General features: G+C 36.4%; 1 protein-coding gene across 4 annotated transcripts in view; it reads left to right on the top strand.

Annotated features, from left to right (window-relative positions):
• Nucleotides 1-17,262, top strand: part of KCNIP4 (potassium voltage-gated channel interacting protein 4) — a 1,084,926-nt gene that overhangs the window by 820,797 nt on the left and 246,867 nt on the right. The window lies entirely within an intron of this gene.

Here is a 17,262-nt window from a genome sequence, read left to right as displayed (position 1 = left end):
TTTGGGGTAAACTTAATGACAATCTAAGAAGAATGTTTTATTGTAGCAGTTGGGGAAAGCACTTTTTTGGGGGAAAGCACTTTTTTTGGTTTGCTTTCAGGGCCACTTTATAAAACTAATCATGGTAGAAACAGTGGAAGTTATTAATGAGAAAGATCAAGCTAAATGCTAACTATAATTCTCTCCATTTGAAGCCATTAATTTAAATTAATTTGCTATAAAAAATCCATGTCGAAGGTTTGCTGGACCTTTGTCATTTTCTGCCAAGCTTCTTAAGTTCCTTTGTGGGCAGCAAAGGATGATTTTATTGATTAACTGTTTGCAAAGATTTGTTTCCAGCAAAGTGCTTGTTATAGCGAATCTAGCAATTTATAATCCAAGGACAGTCATGCCTCACTTAACTATGGGAATGTATTCTGAGAAATATACCCTTAGGCAATTTGGTTATTGTATGAACATCACAGAATGTACTTACACAAACCTAGATGGTATAACCTACTATATACCTAAGCTATATGGTATGGCCTATTGCTCCTAGACTACAAACCTGTACAGCATGCTACTGTACCAAATACTGGTACAGTATAGCAATTGTAACACAATAGTAAGTATTTGTGTATCTAAAAATATCTAAACATAGAAAGTGTACAGTAAAAATAGGGTATAAAAGATAACAAATGGTACATCTCTATAGCGCATTTACGATGAATAGAGCTTACAGGACTGGAAGTTGTTCTGGGTGATTCGGTGAGCAAATGTTGAATGAATGTGAAGGCCTAGGACATTACTGTATACTACCAAAGACTTTGTAAACACTAGATACCTTGTATACCTTTGGCTACACTAAATTCATTTAAATATTTTTTCTGTCTTCAATAATAAAATAACCTCAGCTTACTGTAACCTTTTTACTTTATAAATGTTTAATTTTTTAAACTTTTTGACTCTTTTGTAATAGCATTTAGCTTAAAACACACATTGTACAGCTGTACAAAGATAGTTTCTTTATATTCTCATTCTATATTTTTCTACTTCATTTTATTTTTTTTATTTTTCAACATTTTTGTTAAAAACAAAGACACAAACACATACATTAACCTAGGCCTACACAGTGTCAGGATCATCATTATCCCTGACTTCCACCTCCACATCTTGTCCCACTGGAAGGTAACATCACTAGGTTATAGGAATTTTTCATCTCCATTATAATCTTACGGAACCACTGTCATATATGTGGTTTGTTATTGACTGAAACATCATTGCACAGAGCATACCTGTGTTTTATTTTTCAAAATGGACATGAAACAACTCACATAGCAATTTTAAAGACTTGTTTGCTTCCAATGCCAAGAGATAGTACCCTTTATGTTTGCTATTTTGTTCAGTAAACATAGAGTACAAACCCGTGCTTATCTTTTCCTTCTCAATGATATCTTTTTGGTAAGAAATTAGCATTTGCATTAGACTTCATTAGCTGGAGCCATCTACCTTCAAATGCACTTATTCCCAGAGTATCCCAAAAGGGATATCTCTATATTCCATATCCCTTGTCTATGTTGAATATAACCTATAATAAATTAAGGCATAAGACTTGAGTTCAAGAAGCACATACTTCTCCCACCTAATCCCTCTGTGATATCAAACAGGTTAATTAAACTCTCTGATCCTGAATATTCTAGTAGAATTATTGTCCAGATTAAATGTATAGCATATGCAAAAGCCATAGCATGTCTAATACAGCACATGTGAAATGCATAGCACAGTATGTGCTGAACAGATTCTGTGACAATGATTCCTGAGCAAGTGATTTATTAAGAAAGTGCTCCCAGGGAGAAAGGAGGAAAGGAATTGGGGAAAGTAGGACTGGGAAGGAGGAGAAGTCAAACAAGGATATGATTTCAGGCAGAGTCCCAGCCTCAGAGTGATCCTGCAGAGAGAAACTCTCTGTGCAAATTATGCTTCAGATTTTGTCATGACCTAAGGCAAGAGAGCTGGCCCATCTTCTTCTCTCAACTAATCAGTCTGGCTACAAGATATAGTGGGGCCGTGAACTGCCAGGTACTTCCTGCTTTATCCTTCCCTGCCTCTCTGACACAGGAGTTCGATCCATGCAGGGGCCATCCTCGCACTCAAGCTGGGTCACAGATCACAGATGCAGGCCAGCAGATAAAGTAAAAGCTTAGTGAAGCAGCGAGGGACACTCAGAACTGGTAACACCCATAGGGATCTAGACAGGGCACAAATGGTATCCACTACAATAACACATCATAAAGTCTCAATAAATATAAATTTCCTTTCCTTTCTTTTCCTAAACAGTTTCCACTTCTGACATATATACTGGCCTCCTAGTTAATCAAGGATTGAGATCAGAGATTACACACTTTTTGGTTTTCCAAAGGCTAGACATTGCCACCAACAAGCATTTGCTGGGCCCAAAGGAATATGAACATGTGTCATAGCTTGTGAAACTAGGATCTAAGATTGTTATGTGTTCCTGGTTTGCTGTAAATCCCAGAGCCACATAAGGACGGCAGGACAAAGAATGCTATTGCTTATTATTGTTGTTTCTACAGGTCACAGTGGTGATTTCAACCAGTCTATTTTTTTTTTATTTTAATGATTAGTAAAATGTCATATTCTACTCCTAAAGTATTTTTGATACATATTAAAATTAGTTTTGGCAATTGCAGGCAAGGGAAAGGACTCTATGCATCCAAAACTAGCAGTTCTGACAAATTCATCGGAGGCAACTATTCTTTAGCATATTTAAGATAAGAATAAAAACCAACTAGCAATTTAGATAAGAAATGAAGCTTGGTACCCTCACACAAAATATTGCATCCCAAGAACTTTCAGCGACTACCAGCCCAGATTCATGTCCATTAAAAGCAAATGTAATTGAGAAGCAAGGATAAGAGAAGGAAATTGCTTTGGACCCTTATTGGGTTGTCCTATTGATCATGCTGGACGGTAAAGTGCTGTTTGTGGATCTCATGCAGGCATCTACATTTGAGCTGTGTCAATGGACAGTGAGAGAGAACTGTCCGGTGATCCATACCCTAGAGGGAAGGACAGCTCTCTAGCAATGTGAGTTTTTGTAGATATTGAAAGCACCACATTACCTAACTCCGAGATCTGCCTCTGAGTCAGAAGGAAATATTTCCCCAAGCCGTGTTTACTGGGCTGAGTTTTAGGAAGTGACATTTACTTTTAATTCATTCAGTAACTCTTTTCCCTGGCATGTAATCTCCACAAACACTTAGGATAACAGATGGAGCTTACATTACACTATGCCTTGAAAATTAATGGGCCCCTCCATTAGTGACTGACAGAGAGAAACCATCGCTTTGACTAGAGCTTTCTCAGGCTGTCCCTAGCCACCTAGAACTCAACTTGAAGAAGCACTACAGGCTGCCATGCTCGGGAAGACCAGGTAAAAGACAGAGGTGTCCTGATCTTAGGGTATTAGAGACCCTGGCTGAATGTGAAGACCTAATCTTATTCACTCTGCATTTGAAAGGAGGAACAAAACAGGAACAGCATATGGAGCCCAGAGAGAACATTTTCAACACAGCTTGTGTTATTAAAGAGACAAACAGTGTCCTTCCATACAGCTAAAGCCTTCGGGCTGATTTGTTTTGAATACTGATCTAAACAAATACAAGTGATTCTCTCATAAAGCTTCAGGGTTCTATGTAATTCACTTTGGTTCTGTTCTATGCCAGAATGCTAGGGGTTAGGGGGAAGGAACTCTTTTCTAAGTGTGAGTGGAATCCTAATGATGAGATATAAAAAATTTCTCTCCTTTCCTCTCTACCAACTGGTTAGGTTTTACACTTAAAACAGATTTCTCAATGTATTTTTTTTGGGGGGGACAGCCCTTTTAGTAAATATTTAAAATATTAATTACTTGGAAAACCAAATGGAATTATATTTGTTGATCATGTAATTTTGTGTATATAACACTTGTAGTACAAAGCAAATTTCTTTTTAACATAAATTCACTAGCTTTTGCCAGACAGACTATATGTAGTTTCCTTCAGAACCTGCACAATATATTCAAATCAATATTTTCCAGTGTGAGTATTTTCCATATAAGCAAAATGCCTGCTTATTGCTTTGAAGTTTGTCACAAGAGAGAATTTTCCAACATTACTAGACAAATCCATAGTGACCCAATAGTTAAATCAGATGATGTTTGTTTTAAACACTATGTTTGTTTCTTCATTTTATAGAAGAATTCAGAATGGAATGCCATAATAATGACCTCTATCATTCATTTATTCAGTAAATTTTTACCAGGTACCTACCATACCTGATATATATTTGATACTAATGTACTTGGCCTTTTCTGTATTCTATGCTAATACTTTTATGCTTTTCACCCTCTCCTCTGACTCTATCCCTCTTTAAGAGAGTCAGCGATAAAGTCAGAGAAAAATATAAAAATCAGGTGAGGAAATAACACAATGACTACATATGCCCTTAGGGCCAAGATGCATAGACCAGTGGATATTTACTAAAGGTTTCCTTTTGTCCCTAAAGGGCTGAGTTCTCAATAGACACAGCTCTGCTTGATTTTTGAAGAATTTACTTATTCATGATGCTCAGAACTCTAAACCTGATCATTATTCCTTGTGAATGGAAAACATATGGGAAATTTTCTACTCTTTTATTGAACGTTGCTGTAAAATTTGCCTAGAATAAACAAGTTTTGCCTTGTTGCATGGCGATCAGAGAGATGCTGAAAAGGAGATGGAAAGGGATGAGCTCTCACGTGGAGTGTATCAAAGCCTACTTGTAGAAAACTTAAAATCTTAAGAGTTAGAAGAAATCAAAATCTCAGTTGTCCAATGGTTGAAATTTATTTTGCTTATTATTATTATTAGAAAACTTTCTTCAAAGGAAAGCTTCCTAAATGTCCAATATGTAAAACAGGTAAAAATAGAGCTTCTCTAGTTCAAAGAAGAGAGAGGAGAGAAGGGAAAGTATAGAGCCCTCACAGTTTTCTCCTGCGGAGCCTGTTTCCTTTAACCTCACCTAATGCAAATTCTCTAAACAGCATCATCATCAGTGGGTTGCTGTTCAGTTTCTGCTTAATCCCATCTCATGACAAGGAGCTCATTGCTTCACCAGTTAGCCTACTCCATCTTTTCCCAACTCTAAGATAGATGTATAGGTTTGCCGAACTCTCATTAATTATGAATCACCAGTCCAGGGGAAATTTTCCATTCAGATGGGATCAGAAATAATGTTAGGCTATGCTTATTCGTTGTCAGCTCAGAAAACCTACTAAAAGTTCAGGAGGCAGCAATTTCTTCTTTAGGATCTTTTGAGCTCCCTAAAACAAGCTCAGCCTGTTTTCTGCGAGAAGTTTATACAGAGAAATGTATTCCTTGAATAACTTCAAGCATGCCAGATTCCACCTCAAGAAAATGTCTGTTCTGACACAAGTCCTTTGAAAAGGCTTGGTGTTTGAGGGGTTATAATGAAAATGCCAATAACAGACCCTTAGCAACAAATCTGTGCAGAAAGGTTGATTGTTCAAAAGGAAAGCACATTCCAAATGCAATATTTATATATTCTCCAGCAGACAACACTGCCATTGGGTATTGACTCTTCTCAGCCTCTAAGCCCAGCACAAACATAACACAAAACATTCCATGTCAAATAGAAGCCACTCAAATGGGCTCACAGAAGAAAGAAACAGAAAAGCTTTCTTTTTACTTTGTTTCTTTGAGGAGCTGTGTATGAAAGCTCTCCAAAGTTTCCAGGAGGCCAGTGAGACAGAAAATAGAAGCGATGTTTGAAATTTTCCTTCCATCTCTCTGCCATATCTTGACACGAGGGCCCTAGAGATTGTTCTCTATGTGCAACACCGAGAATGTCCAGGGGCTTTACTGCCTGTTTATGTAAATAATTTCATTGGCACACAGCTACACTCATTCATTTACTTATTGTCTTTTGCAGCTTTCATGTTACAATGGCAGAATTGAGTAAGCGCAGCAGACAACTTACAGCCCACAATGCCTAAAATATTTTCTATCTGGCACTTTATAGAAAAAGTTTGCTTTAGAAGTGGTTATAGACAGAATTCAGCATAAAACAAAGGGCTAAAACTGTGGAATTGGCCAGAGGGAACAAATTACAAATAACTCAGGTTTGTATAAAGTTAGCTTTTCAATGATTTCTAAAGATCATTTAGCCTAAGGCATTTCATTTTCCATTTGAGGAAACTGAAGCCAAGAGCAGGGAGCAGAGGAGCTCACAGCCAAGCCAATGGGAGATTGCAAGGCGAAGAGAAGCCTTCCCTGCATTTGCTACAGCAAAAAGACACACGTTTGTATCCTTTAGATCAAAACATATTCAGAAATTGGAAGTTTATAGGATGTAACTATATAACAGCAGTAAGTCTCATGTTCGTTTTATCAATCAGAAGTCAGAGAATAAACACAAAAGGTACTGATTGAACAATAGAAGGAATAGAAAAATAGAAACAATTCTATGTTTTGCCATCCACTGTGATTTATTACATAAATTATTTCAATCTCTCTAAACTTCAATTTATGATGTGTAAAATGGGTATAGTAATAAAAGCTATTATTTCTGAGGATTCAGACATCATACGTGAACAATATCTGGCACGGAGTAAGGATTCAATAAATCTCAATTAAAAGAATAAACAAATAAGTATATTGGTTAAGGCATGTTAGACCCTAAGACAAGCATGGAGGTGCAAAGAGTTTGCCTGGGAAATGAATCAGGAAGCCATGTGAAGTGGGAATGGGGGACAAGGAAGAGAGAAATGCTGACAAAGTGTGCAGGGGCACCTGAGACACAATCTCATGGGGACCTTCTCAGAGAACATGTGGAACCTGCCTCTGAAGTGGACAATTTCTGTCTCCCTTTGGGTGGGGGTTGCTCGTTTGCTGTGCCCTCCTTGGTTGGTATATCCTTGGGCCCAGGGAACACCCTCAGGAAGCGCCATGGGCAGCTGGACCTCTGAATGGGACTGTTGTAGATGACTTCCAGGGTAGGACAAGGGGATAAGGCTGAGGCAGCAACTGTTTCTGCTACAATTAGCAAACAAACAAATAATACCAAATTTCCTTTAATCCTACTTCAGTTACACAAATTCTAATTCACAAATACTTCAATCCAATAGCAATTATTAACTATACACTTTATTGAGCTTCTGAAAAGGCTTTTACATTAAAGTCCAATAATTTAGCATTATTATTACCATTATTACAAGTAATAATAGTAATGATAAAAGCAACCTACAGATGTCCTGAAATCTTCCAGCTAGACAAAACATGTTTGAATTCAGCCAGTTTCTATACCGTTTGACTAAAATGTAGACGATTCAATGTCTTAAAGAGTAAAGAAAGTCTCCAACGGAATTATTAAAAACAAAAACAAAAAAAACTCCAGCTATTATTTCTATGGAGAGAACTCAGTATGGATTGTTTTGGACATAGAATAAGTTGTGTAAATTATTGGGACTGATTTTTTTTTTGTATGACAAGAATTCAAGTAAAACACCAATGGAAATATTGGAGTGGAAAAATTCATTATTTTAACATTACATCAAGTCAAAGGCCTCTATGAAATTAAAGGCTCTCGCATTGTAAAAACACGAACACCAACATGGAAAAGCGAGCTATAGTGGGCCATTCACCTTCCATGAGGATGCTCACCAACCAGTGTACATAGGCACACCTCTGACAGCAGCCTCCCTTAAGGAGTCCAGTGATCTCTCATAGTGGTGGCCCAGGTGGCAGGAAGTAGGCTCAACAGCTTCGCTCCAATGGTGTCGGTGGTGGGCAGCCTACTCTTGGACTTCAGAGCACAGAAAGCATTTCTACCCACCTGATTACCTATAGACACCTCTCTTTCTTCTCCTTAGAACCCAAAGGTTATTTTCAAGTGCATCTTTAGACATGTCCAATTTTGACTAGATCATTCAAGAGTCTATAACTTAGAATTTACAGTAAAAGAGAATGAGTTGGCAGTGGGATATCAGAGACACTAACAAGTACTGAGCTGCTAGTAGACCATAGAAAGGGTCCTACATGTTTCAGATATTATCACATTTAGTGGTCAAAGCAATCTTCTGAGGTAGGACTGAATATAACAACTTTCCACTCAGGACACCTAATGTTTAGGAAAAGTGAAGTGAGGGTCCCTTCCCAGCTGTGGTCCCTTGGGTAGATTTCTTAATGTCTCTGTATTGTCTTCACTTCAGCATTAAACATACCCGTATCTTAGAAGGCAATCTGAGAGACTGATTTAACTAAAATGTGTGTTTCTCTCAGAAAGGCTGTATTTGCATTTTAAAGGTGTAGATAATTCAGTCAAATCTATTCTTGCTGGAACGTTTGTGACTCAAGTTGGAATGCATTTTTAGAACTTTTTCCATCTTCCAAGTTCTAAAAAGGGCAGCACCAATTCTGAAAGGTCAACAATCTCTATTTGAGTTCAGCTCATTGTTGCCACTTGGAAATATTCTCTGGGCATGTACCATTTTTCTAGTCCCTACTTTTATTAAGTGTGTTTGTGTGTCTGCATGCACGAAATCTTGAGTTAATATCCTGGAGTAGGCATATAGCTAGTAATTTAAGAATCAATTTTGTTGCAAAAAGCATTTAAAATATTTCTTGAAATACACATAGAGGTTCTCAGAATTTATTTGAAGCCTGTTTTCAGAAGATACATAGATCTTCTAGAAAGATAAAAAGTTTAATACTTTTTTATCGTAGATACTATGGGTTAAAAACAAATCTCTTACTTTTAAGTGAAAGGAATATAGATGGCCATTGACTTATGATGGTTCAATTTATGGTTTTCCGACTTTACAGTGGCATGAGAGCAATACACATTCATTAGAAATCATACTTCAAGTACTCATACAACCATTCTGTTTTTCACTTTCAGTACAGTATTTGATAAATTACATGTGCTATTCAACACTTTATTATAAAATAGGCTTTGTGTTAGATGTTTTTGTCCAACTGTAAGCTAATGTGAATGTTCTGAGCACATTTAAGTTAAGCTAGGCTAAGCTATCATGTTTAGTATGGTAAGTGCATTTAAATGCATTTTCAACTTATAATGAGTTTATTGGGAGGTAACCCCGTCGTAAGTGGAGGAGCACTGATACTGTGTATGTGCTTTTGTTCCATGTTCCTGGGCATCTTGCCTGATTAGAGAAAGTCACCAAGCTTTGACTACAGTTATGGTTCACAAATTATCTTTTGCTCTGCAAATTGTTTTAGAAAAGTGTTCATTAGAACAAGTGTTCTTAAACTTCTAGACTCAACATTGCAGCATGGAAATGTTCCTTAAAGCCATCATCTTCACTAGCCTTTGGAAAGAAAAAAAAAAGCAATTTATATTGCTCTTGAACTGTGACAAAAGAAATATAATTCTGCGATTAACTTGTGTTCCACATAAAAGCATGATTCACTAGATAATTTAGAATACCTGGGTTCTTCAAACTCTACTGGTTGTAATGATCTTGTATTATATAGGATTTCTATCCTCTCTAACTCGGACATGGTGGGTTTTTTTAATTGCATCCCATCATCCTTGTCTGCATTTATTGCATTGTTTTGCATTGGTCGGTTTCCATATCACTTTTTCTTACTAGATTGTGAGCTTCTTTGTTTTATGGATTTTCCTATCCCAAGAATCTAGCAGTTACATAACACATATTAAAAGGTACTAAATATTTTGCTAAATAGATTATGTCAAGAAGGATGGAAGGAAGAGAGAGAGGAGGGAAGGGGTACCTCCAACCACCTCACTAACCATTTCTGGGAATCACATTGACTTTCCACTCCTCTATTACTGTATACTTGGGTTAGGAAAATGTCCATTCAAGGAGGCTCCATGGTGCAGTGGAATAAAGGAAATATATTAGATACCAGAAGACTATGTGGAAGCCAGATTATATAAGGCCTTGGGGGCAATTTTAAGGACTTTGTTTCAGTGAGTGAAAACCAGGGACTATTGAAGAGTTTTGAGTAGAGAAGTGATGTCATCCAACTTCTATTTTACAAGGTATACTCTGCTGCTTTGAAAATAGACTGTAGTGTGGCAGGGGCAAGGAGATAGCATCTCTGATCAGGGCAGTAGCAATACAGGTGGAGGAGAGAGGTGGTGGGATTCTGGATATGTTCTGAATATAGAGACAAAGCAGTTCCTAATGGAGGATTCCAGTGTTATTGGCCTGAATGACTGGCAGGATTATGTTCTCATCAACTGAAATAAGAAAACTACAGGTAGAGCTGGTTAAGGGGAAGGTCAAGAATTCAGTTTAGGACATGTTGATTGTGATCTCTATTAGACATTCAAGGGGAGATGTTGAGTAGGTAATTATTTATGAGGCTGGAGTTTGAGAGGTTCAGGCTCGAAATATAAATTGTGAGTTGTCAACATCTCCAAGTTATTTAAAGCCATGAGGTGGGATGAGATCAAAAAGAGTGAGTACAAATAAATAAGAGAAGAGATCTGAACCCTGGGACATGCCAACAAAATTAGAATAGTGGTACTTTCTCTCTTGAATTACAGTTTTCTCCACTTCTGCTCTTCAAAGGAGAGTCTAGATATTTGCAATTAAAACAAAAGAGCAATGGAAGAAGTCCTATTCAGTGTTGGGATAATTTGGTGTCAAATGCAAGAAGATTATATCTCAAAATCATGCACCTAAATTAAGATTATCACTGTCAAAGAAGAGCTTATAACGGATCCTATCTGAAGAAGCAGCACACAACTGTCAAAACCAACTCTGAATAAATGTGACTGCATCAAACACAAGCATTTACCAAAGTCTATCCTGCGGCTCAACACTCTCTAATAAAAACAGGCCTTTGGCATTCTAGCCCCATTATTGGAAATTATCTCAGTGCCTCAATTACTGCCTGCAAATCAATGACTTCTCTATTAGCTCCCTATTACTGCCATAACAAATTATCACTAACTTAATGGCCAAAACAACACAAATTTATTATTTCACAGTTCTGAACATCAGAAATCAGAAATGGGTTTCAATGGGCTACAACCAAAGTGTCATCAGGGCTGCATTCCTTTCTGGAGGCACTAAGGGAGAATCTCTTTCCCTGCCTTTTTCCAGCTTCTGGACACCAGCTATATTCCTAGGCTGATGAACTGCCCTGTCTTCAAAGCCAATAGCCACATCATTTTAACCTCTGCTCCTGTTGTCACTTCTCCTCTGACTCTCACTCTTCTGCCTCCCTCTGTTCTTAAAAACCCTTGTGATTACACTGAGCCCACATGAATGATTCAGAATAATCTTCCCTTCTAAAGATACTTGTCTTAGGTGTACTAGGACTGCCATAACAGCATATCACAGACTAGGCAGATTAAACAACAGAAATTTACTTTCTCACAGTTCTTAAGGCTCGAAGTCCAAGATCAAGGTGCTGGTTTCTTCGAGGCCTCTCTCCTTGTCTTGTAGATGGCCATCTTCTCTGTGTCTTCACATGCTCCTCCCTCTGTGTGTGTCTATGTCCCAATCCCCTCTTCTTATAAGGACACCAGTCATATCGAATTAGGGCCCCATGCTATGACCTCTTCTAGCCTTAATTATCCCTTTAAAGGCCTATCTCCAAATATAGTGACCTTGAGGGTTAGAGTTTCAACATATAAATCTTGGGAGTACACAATTCAGTCTATAACAATCCTCAACTTAACCATATATGCAAAATCTTCTTTGCCACATAAGGTAACATATTTAGAGGTTTCAAGGATCAGGACACAGATGTTTGGCAGGAACCATTGTTCTCCCCACCACAACTCCCAGATTTATGCTTTCCAGGTCTCTCTGTTCTGAACACCTGGCTCATAATATATCCAAGTGCTTATTTAATTTTTCCACTCTAGATATCTAAAAGTCACCTCCAATATAATATATCTAATATTAAATTTGTAAGTTTAATCCTGAATCTTGTCTTTTTCCATTGTCAGACTACCATCTATTTATTTTTTCAATAAGTAAATCCAACATGGTCTTAATCGCATAGGCCAGAAACACATGTGCCATCTGTAATACCCACCATTGCCTTACCATCATACCTAATCTAATGCTAAGTGCTATTGATTTAATCCGGGGAAGCCAATTTTTTTCTTAAAGCACCAGATAGTATTTGAGATTTTGCAGGCCAACCAGTCTGTCCCAACTACTCTACTCTGCAGTTGTAACCATAGATGATATATAATTTATATAAATAATTTATTATAAGTAGGTGCGGCTATGTTCCAGTAAAGCGTTACTTATAATAACAGTCAACCCACAAATCATACTTTGTTGGCCCCTGATTTAGCCTTTTGAATCAGTTTCCTTCAGTTTATCTCCATTGAGAACACCTTAGTCTAATTGATCATCATCTCCGTCTCAAACTGTTCAAAGAGCTCTTAGGAAACTGTTCTATCCACATCCACTATTGAAATTCCCCAATATTTTCTTCTCAGGACAGCCCAGAATATCTATATCTTAAAAATGCAAATCTGATAAAGTCACACCTTGGGTTAAAACTTTCAGAAATGCCCTTATAATAAAGATGAAATCCTCAATGTGACCCACAAGTCTTTAAATCATCTAACTCTTGCCTAGATCTCCTGCTTCATGCCAAACTGGTTGTGTTCAGCGTCCCAGGCAAAATCCTCTATGACTGGCCGTGCTCCTTCCCACCTCGGGGCATTTGCACATGCAGTTTCATCTGCTTAGGCTGCTTTCCCCTAGCTTGACCTAACTGACTATTAGTCATTGTACTTTCAGGAAAAAGAAGGGTGTATCCTAATGGGATTCTGAAAGGAAATTAATGAAGGGGTTACCTAGATCTTTTAATCCGAAAGCACCTAGATACTAATAAGAGTCATGGAGAAGGGATTACATGGTAGGAGCTGAGGCTACTTAGGATGGGGATGTACAAAGGCACTCTGAGAACTAGAAAGCCACTCTTGGCAGAAAGTAGATAAGGAATATCTAGACATTGCTCTTCTGCCACTGTCTGTTCTAATGCTAGTACCTCCCATTGGTTGAACCTGACCAGAAACCAGAAGGCAAGGGATCCCGAGAGGTCAGGTTTCCTCATTATAGGTTCTTAGGGCAACATTTTCCTTCATTACACTCTTCATGATTGTAATTTGTTTTTATTTACAGGACTATTAGACTAATATTTCTCTCTTTCTCTTATTAATAGAATGCACACTTGATGGTGTCAAAGATTGTGCCAGTTTTGCTTACAATTCTATCACTAAATCTTACCTTAGGTGTGTTATATGGGAGGAACTCAACAAATAGTTATTAAGTGGTGGAAGGAAACAAAATCAGTGAGTGAACTTTTTTCAGTTCTCTCTCTCTCTCCCTCCCTCCCTCAGCTGTGCTCACTACATGCACCACAGTGGTATCCAGTTGACTTCTGGCAGCAGTTTTGACTCTGTCTCTCTAAGTCCCTTGCCAAACATCTGAAATAAGAACACAATTTGGTTCTGATTGCTTTGATAATTGGTCCATCCTAGGACAAGATTCTAACTCTTCCAGCTCCTCAGTTATTATTTGCCTCCTAACCTCTGACCACCTAAGCAGCCACCTGAAATGGACTCATCTTTCTCTTCTCCCTCCCCTACATCACCTGTATGGGGGTCAGACAAATCCTACCTGATGACTGATAAATTGTGGCAGTTGGTAGCAGCTTAGATGATGGGGACTATATGACTTTACCATGTTAAATTCTCATACTTCTATTTTCTTAGGAAATTGTTCATATTCTTAACTCACAGTAAAAATTCTTTTGACTTCCCCAGTAGATCTCTTCTCAGATTCAATGTGGTCTTGTCTTACATCCTCATTCTATTTTAAGGTAGTTCAATGATCTCCACAGATTTAAACAAATAAACATACCACATGAAATAAAGTTATCATTTTTCTTGTTCCTCTTAAATTTGTAAAAAGAAAAAAAATTGAAGAAAAAAAATTCTATAAAGGATTGGGCACTTTAAGAAAATAACATAGTTACTTTATCCAAAAATATATTTTCTAAGATCTGAGATAGAATTATTTTTTCATCAGGATAAAGTCAATAACAATAGAATCTATTGCAAAAGCCAGAAACTACAGCCGTGTATTAAGTATCTTGACATTCACTAAATGTCAGCAGGTAAGGTTTGCAATTTTGAAGAGACCATTAAAGAAAACTTTCTACACAGCCTAAGCATAGCCAATTAGTACACATAATAATAGACTTGTTGCTGGATGTTAGTGATAACTTTAGAAAAGGTATTAACATGTAGAGTTTTCTTTGGAAATATATGCATATGAAAATGTAAGCTTTAAAAATCTTTCTGTAAACTCTGCTATCCTGCAGGCTTAATCAAGGTATTTTAGATTCTGGAGAATGACTATAAATACTATTCAAGGTTTTCCAAATTTCTAAAAATAAAATGACTTAACAAAACATGGTACTAAATATAATTCGATTTCACTGATGGTTTGGAAGGAACTTCAGAGTTATGCCTGATTCCCATGTCAGCATAATAAACATTAATCACTTTGAACTAAAGAATCTGTTAAAAAGAGGACTCTGGTTGGTAACAGTGATGGCTAATACCAACTGATATTCAAAGACTCATTGTACTACTTAATGGTGTTGCAAGGGAAAAAGCATCAATTTACTTGATTTCAAACCATATTAAATTGTATAATTTTATCAGGAAAATAAATTAATTAAATTTTGTCGGTAAAATAAGTGAATTGAAATTGTGCAACAGAAGCCATGATATAAAATCACTTACTTGCTAGCCTATAGAATGACTCTATGTTTAACTGAGGAATTACCAGAATACTTTTCAAAGCAATTTACATTCCCACCAGCAGTGTGTGAAGGTTTTAATTTCTCCCTATCCTTACTAATATTTTTTCTCTGTCTTTTTGATTATGGCCATCTTGGTAGATGTGATGTACTATTTCATTGTGATTTTTTGATTTGCATTTTCCTAATAGCTTAAAGATATTGAGCATGTTTTCATGTGCTTATTGGTCATTTGTATATTTTTTCAAAAGAAAATGTCTGTTCAGAGTCTTCATTTCTAAGTTGAGTTATTTATTTTCAATTATTGGGTTATAGGAATTCTTTATATATTCTGAATACAAATCCCTTAACAGATATATGATTTACAAAAATTTTCTCCCATTCTGTGGGTTGTCTTTTCACATTCTAATTAGTGAATTTTTAATTTTTGTTATTATACTTTTCAATTCAAGCATTTTCAGATGAAATTTGAAATTTCAGCATTTCTTTTTTTATAATTTCTGTATCTTTATTGATATTCTGTATTTGACAAAACATTGTCATCATGGCTTTCTTTACTTCTATAAGCATAATTTCCTTTAGCTCTTTGAACATATTTATAATGGCCACTAGTTTATGTCTTAACAATTGCTTTAGTGTTGTCTTTCCTGAGGCCTTCCTTTTCTTATGTACATTTTATGGGATAATTATGGGATAAAAAATTATGGGATAACAGTATATTACACATTAAATGATGGTCAGGATCATTTGGACCCAATAATTTGTGATTTTTTTAAGGAAAAAGTAAATACTAGAAGTCATTCACAATAACATTAGTAGGAATTTAGAGGAATACTTCTTGAACTGTGTTTATTACATTATTATAAATGCGCTATTTCTGGCATGTATCAAAAAAAAAGAAATACAATTTTCTTGCTTAGATGATCTATTTCTAGGTTTAAATTCCTGTGTATTTTCTTCTCATGCTGAGGGATGCCAAAATGAGTGCAAAGGGACCACTTTGTATATAGGCAAAATAGTGAAAATTATATGGAAAATACTTAAAGTATTAACCTGCCACCCCCCCCCAATATAATATGGCTTTGCACCAATAGATCTGTTTTATAGCATTGAATGAAGTGTTTGGTTTGTGCCTAGGGGTTATATAATGTGAAAAATGGGTTTGAGCTTATTTTTAATATGCTCGTACAGGTTGAATGTTCATTGATGGTGTGCACATATGATGTGATTCTATTAAGTATGTTTTGCTACATTCTCTTCTTGACAGAGGTGTCATAAGGAAATGTAGAATGACTAAAAAAATGGAACCACCAGCTGAAGTTAATTTAAGCAGCTTATGTGTATAATACAATCATATACTGAATAAGGACGTTTTGATCAACATTGAACTGCATATAAGATGGTGGTCCCATAAGATTATATTGGAGCTGAAAACTTCCTATCACCTAGTGATAGTGTAGCTGTCATAATGTAATAACTCACTTGTTTGTTGTGATGGTGGTGTAAATGCACCTGCTGTGCTGCCTGTATTATAAAAGCATAGCACATACAATTAAGTATAGTATATAATACTTGATAATGATAATAAATGACTATGCTACTGGTTTATGTATTTACTATATTTTTATCATTATTTTAGAGTGTGCTTCTACTTATAAATATAAAGTTAACTATAAAGCAGCCTAGGCAAACCCTTCAAGAGGTGGTACAGAAGAAGGTATTGTTATAATAGGAGATGACAGCTCCATGCTTGTTATTGCTCCTGAAGACCTTCCAGTGGGACCAGATGTGGAGGTGGAAGACAGTGATATTGATGACCTTGATCCTGTGTAGGTCTAGGCCAGTGTGTGTGCTTGTGTCTTAGTTCTTAACAAAAACATTTTTAAAAACTAAAAATTCTAAAAATAGAATAAAGCTTTTAAAATAAGGATATAAAGAAAAAATATTTTTGTACATCTATACAATATTTTTGTGTTTTAAGCTATATATTATTACAAAAATAAAAAAGTTAAAAAAATTAAAAGTTTATAGGGTAAAAAATTTACAGTAAGCCAAGGTTAATTTATTATTAAAGAAAGAAATTTTTTATAAATGTAATATACTCTAAGTGTAAAGTGTTTATAATGACTACAGTAGCACACAGTAATGTCCTAGGCCTTTGCATTCATTCATTACTCACTCACCAACTCACCCAGTGCAATTTCAAATCTTGCAAGCACCATTTGTGCTAAGTGCCCTATACAAGTGTAGCATTTTTATCTTTTATACCCTATTTTTACTGTAACTGTTTTATGTTTAGATACACAAATACCTGGCATTGCATTACAATGGCCTACAGTATTCAGTACAGTAATATGTTGTACAGCTTTGTAACCTGGGAGCAATAGGCCACACTATGTGGCCTAGGTGTGTAGTGGGCTACACCATC

The sequence above is a fragment of the Lemur catta genome, chromosome 4 (genome assembly GCF_020740605.2).
Source record: "Lemur catta isolate mLemCat1 chromosome 4, mLemCat1.pri, whole genome shotgun sequence".
Lineage (NCBI taxonomy): Eukaryota > Metazoa > Chordata > Mammalia > Primates > Lemuridae > Lemur > Lemur catta.
Note: the sequence above shows the minus strand (reverse complement) of the source record. Positions and strands in the feature narration are given on the sequence as shown.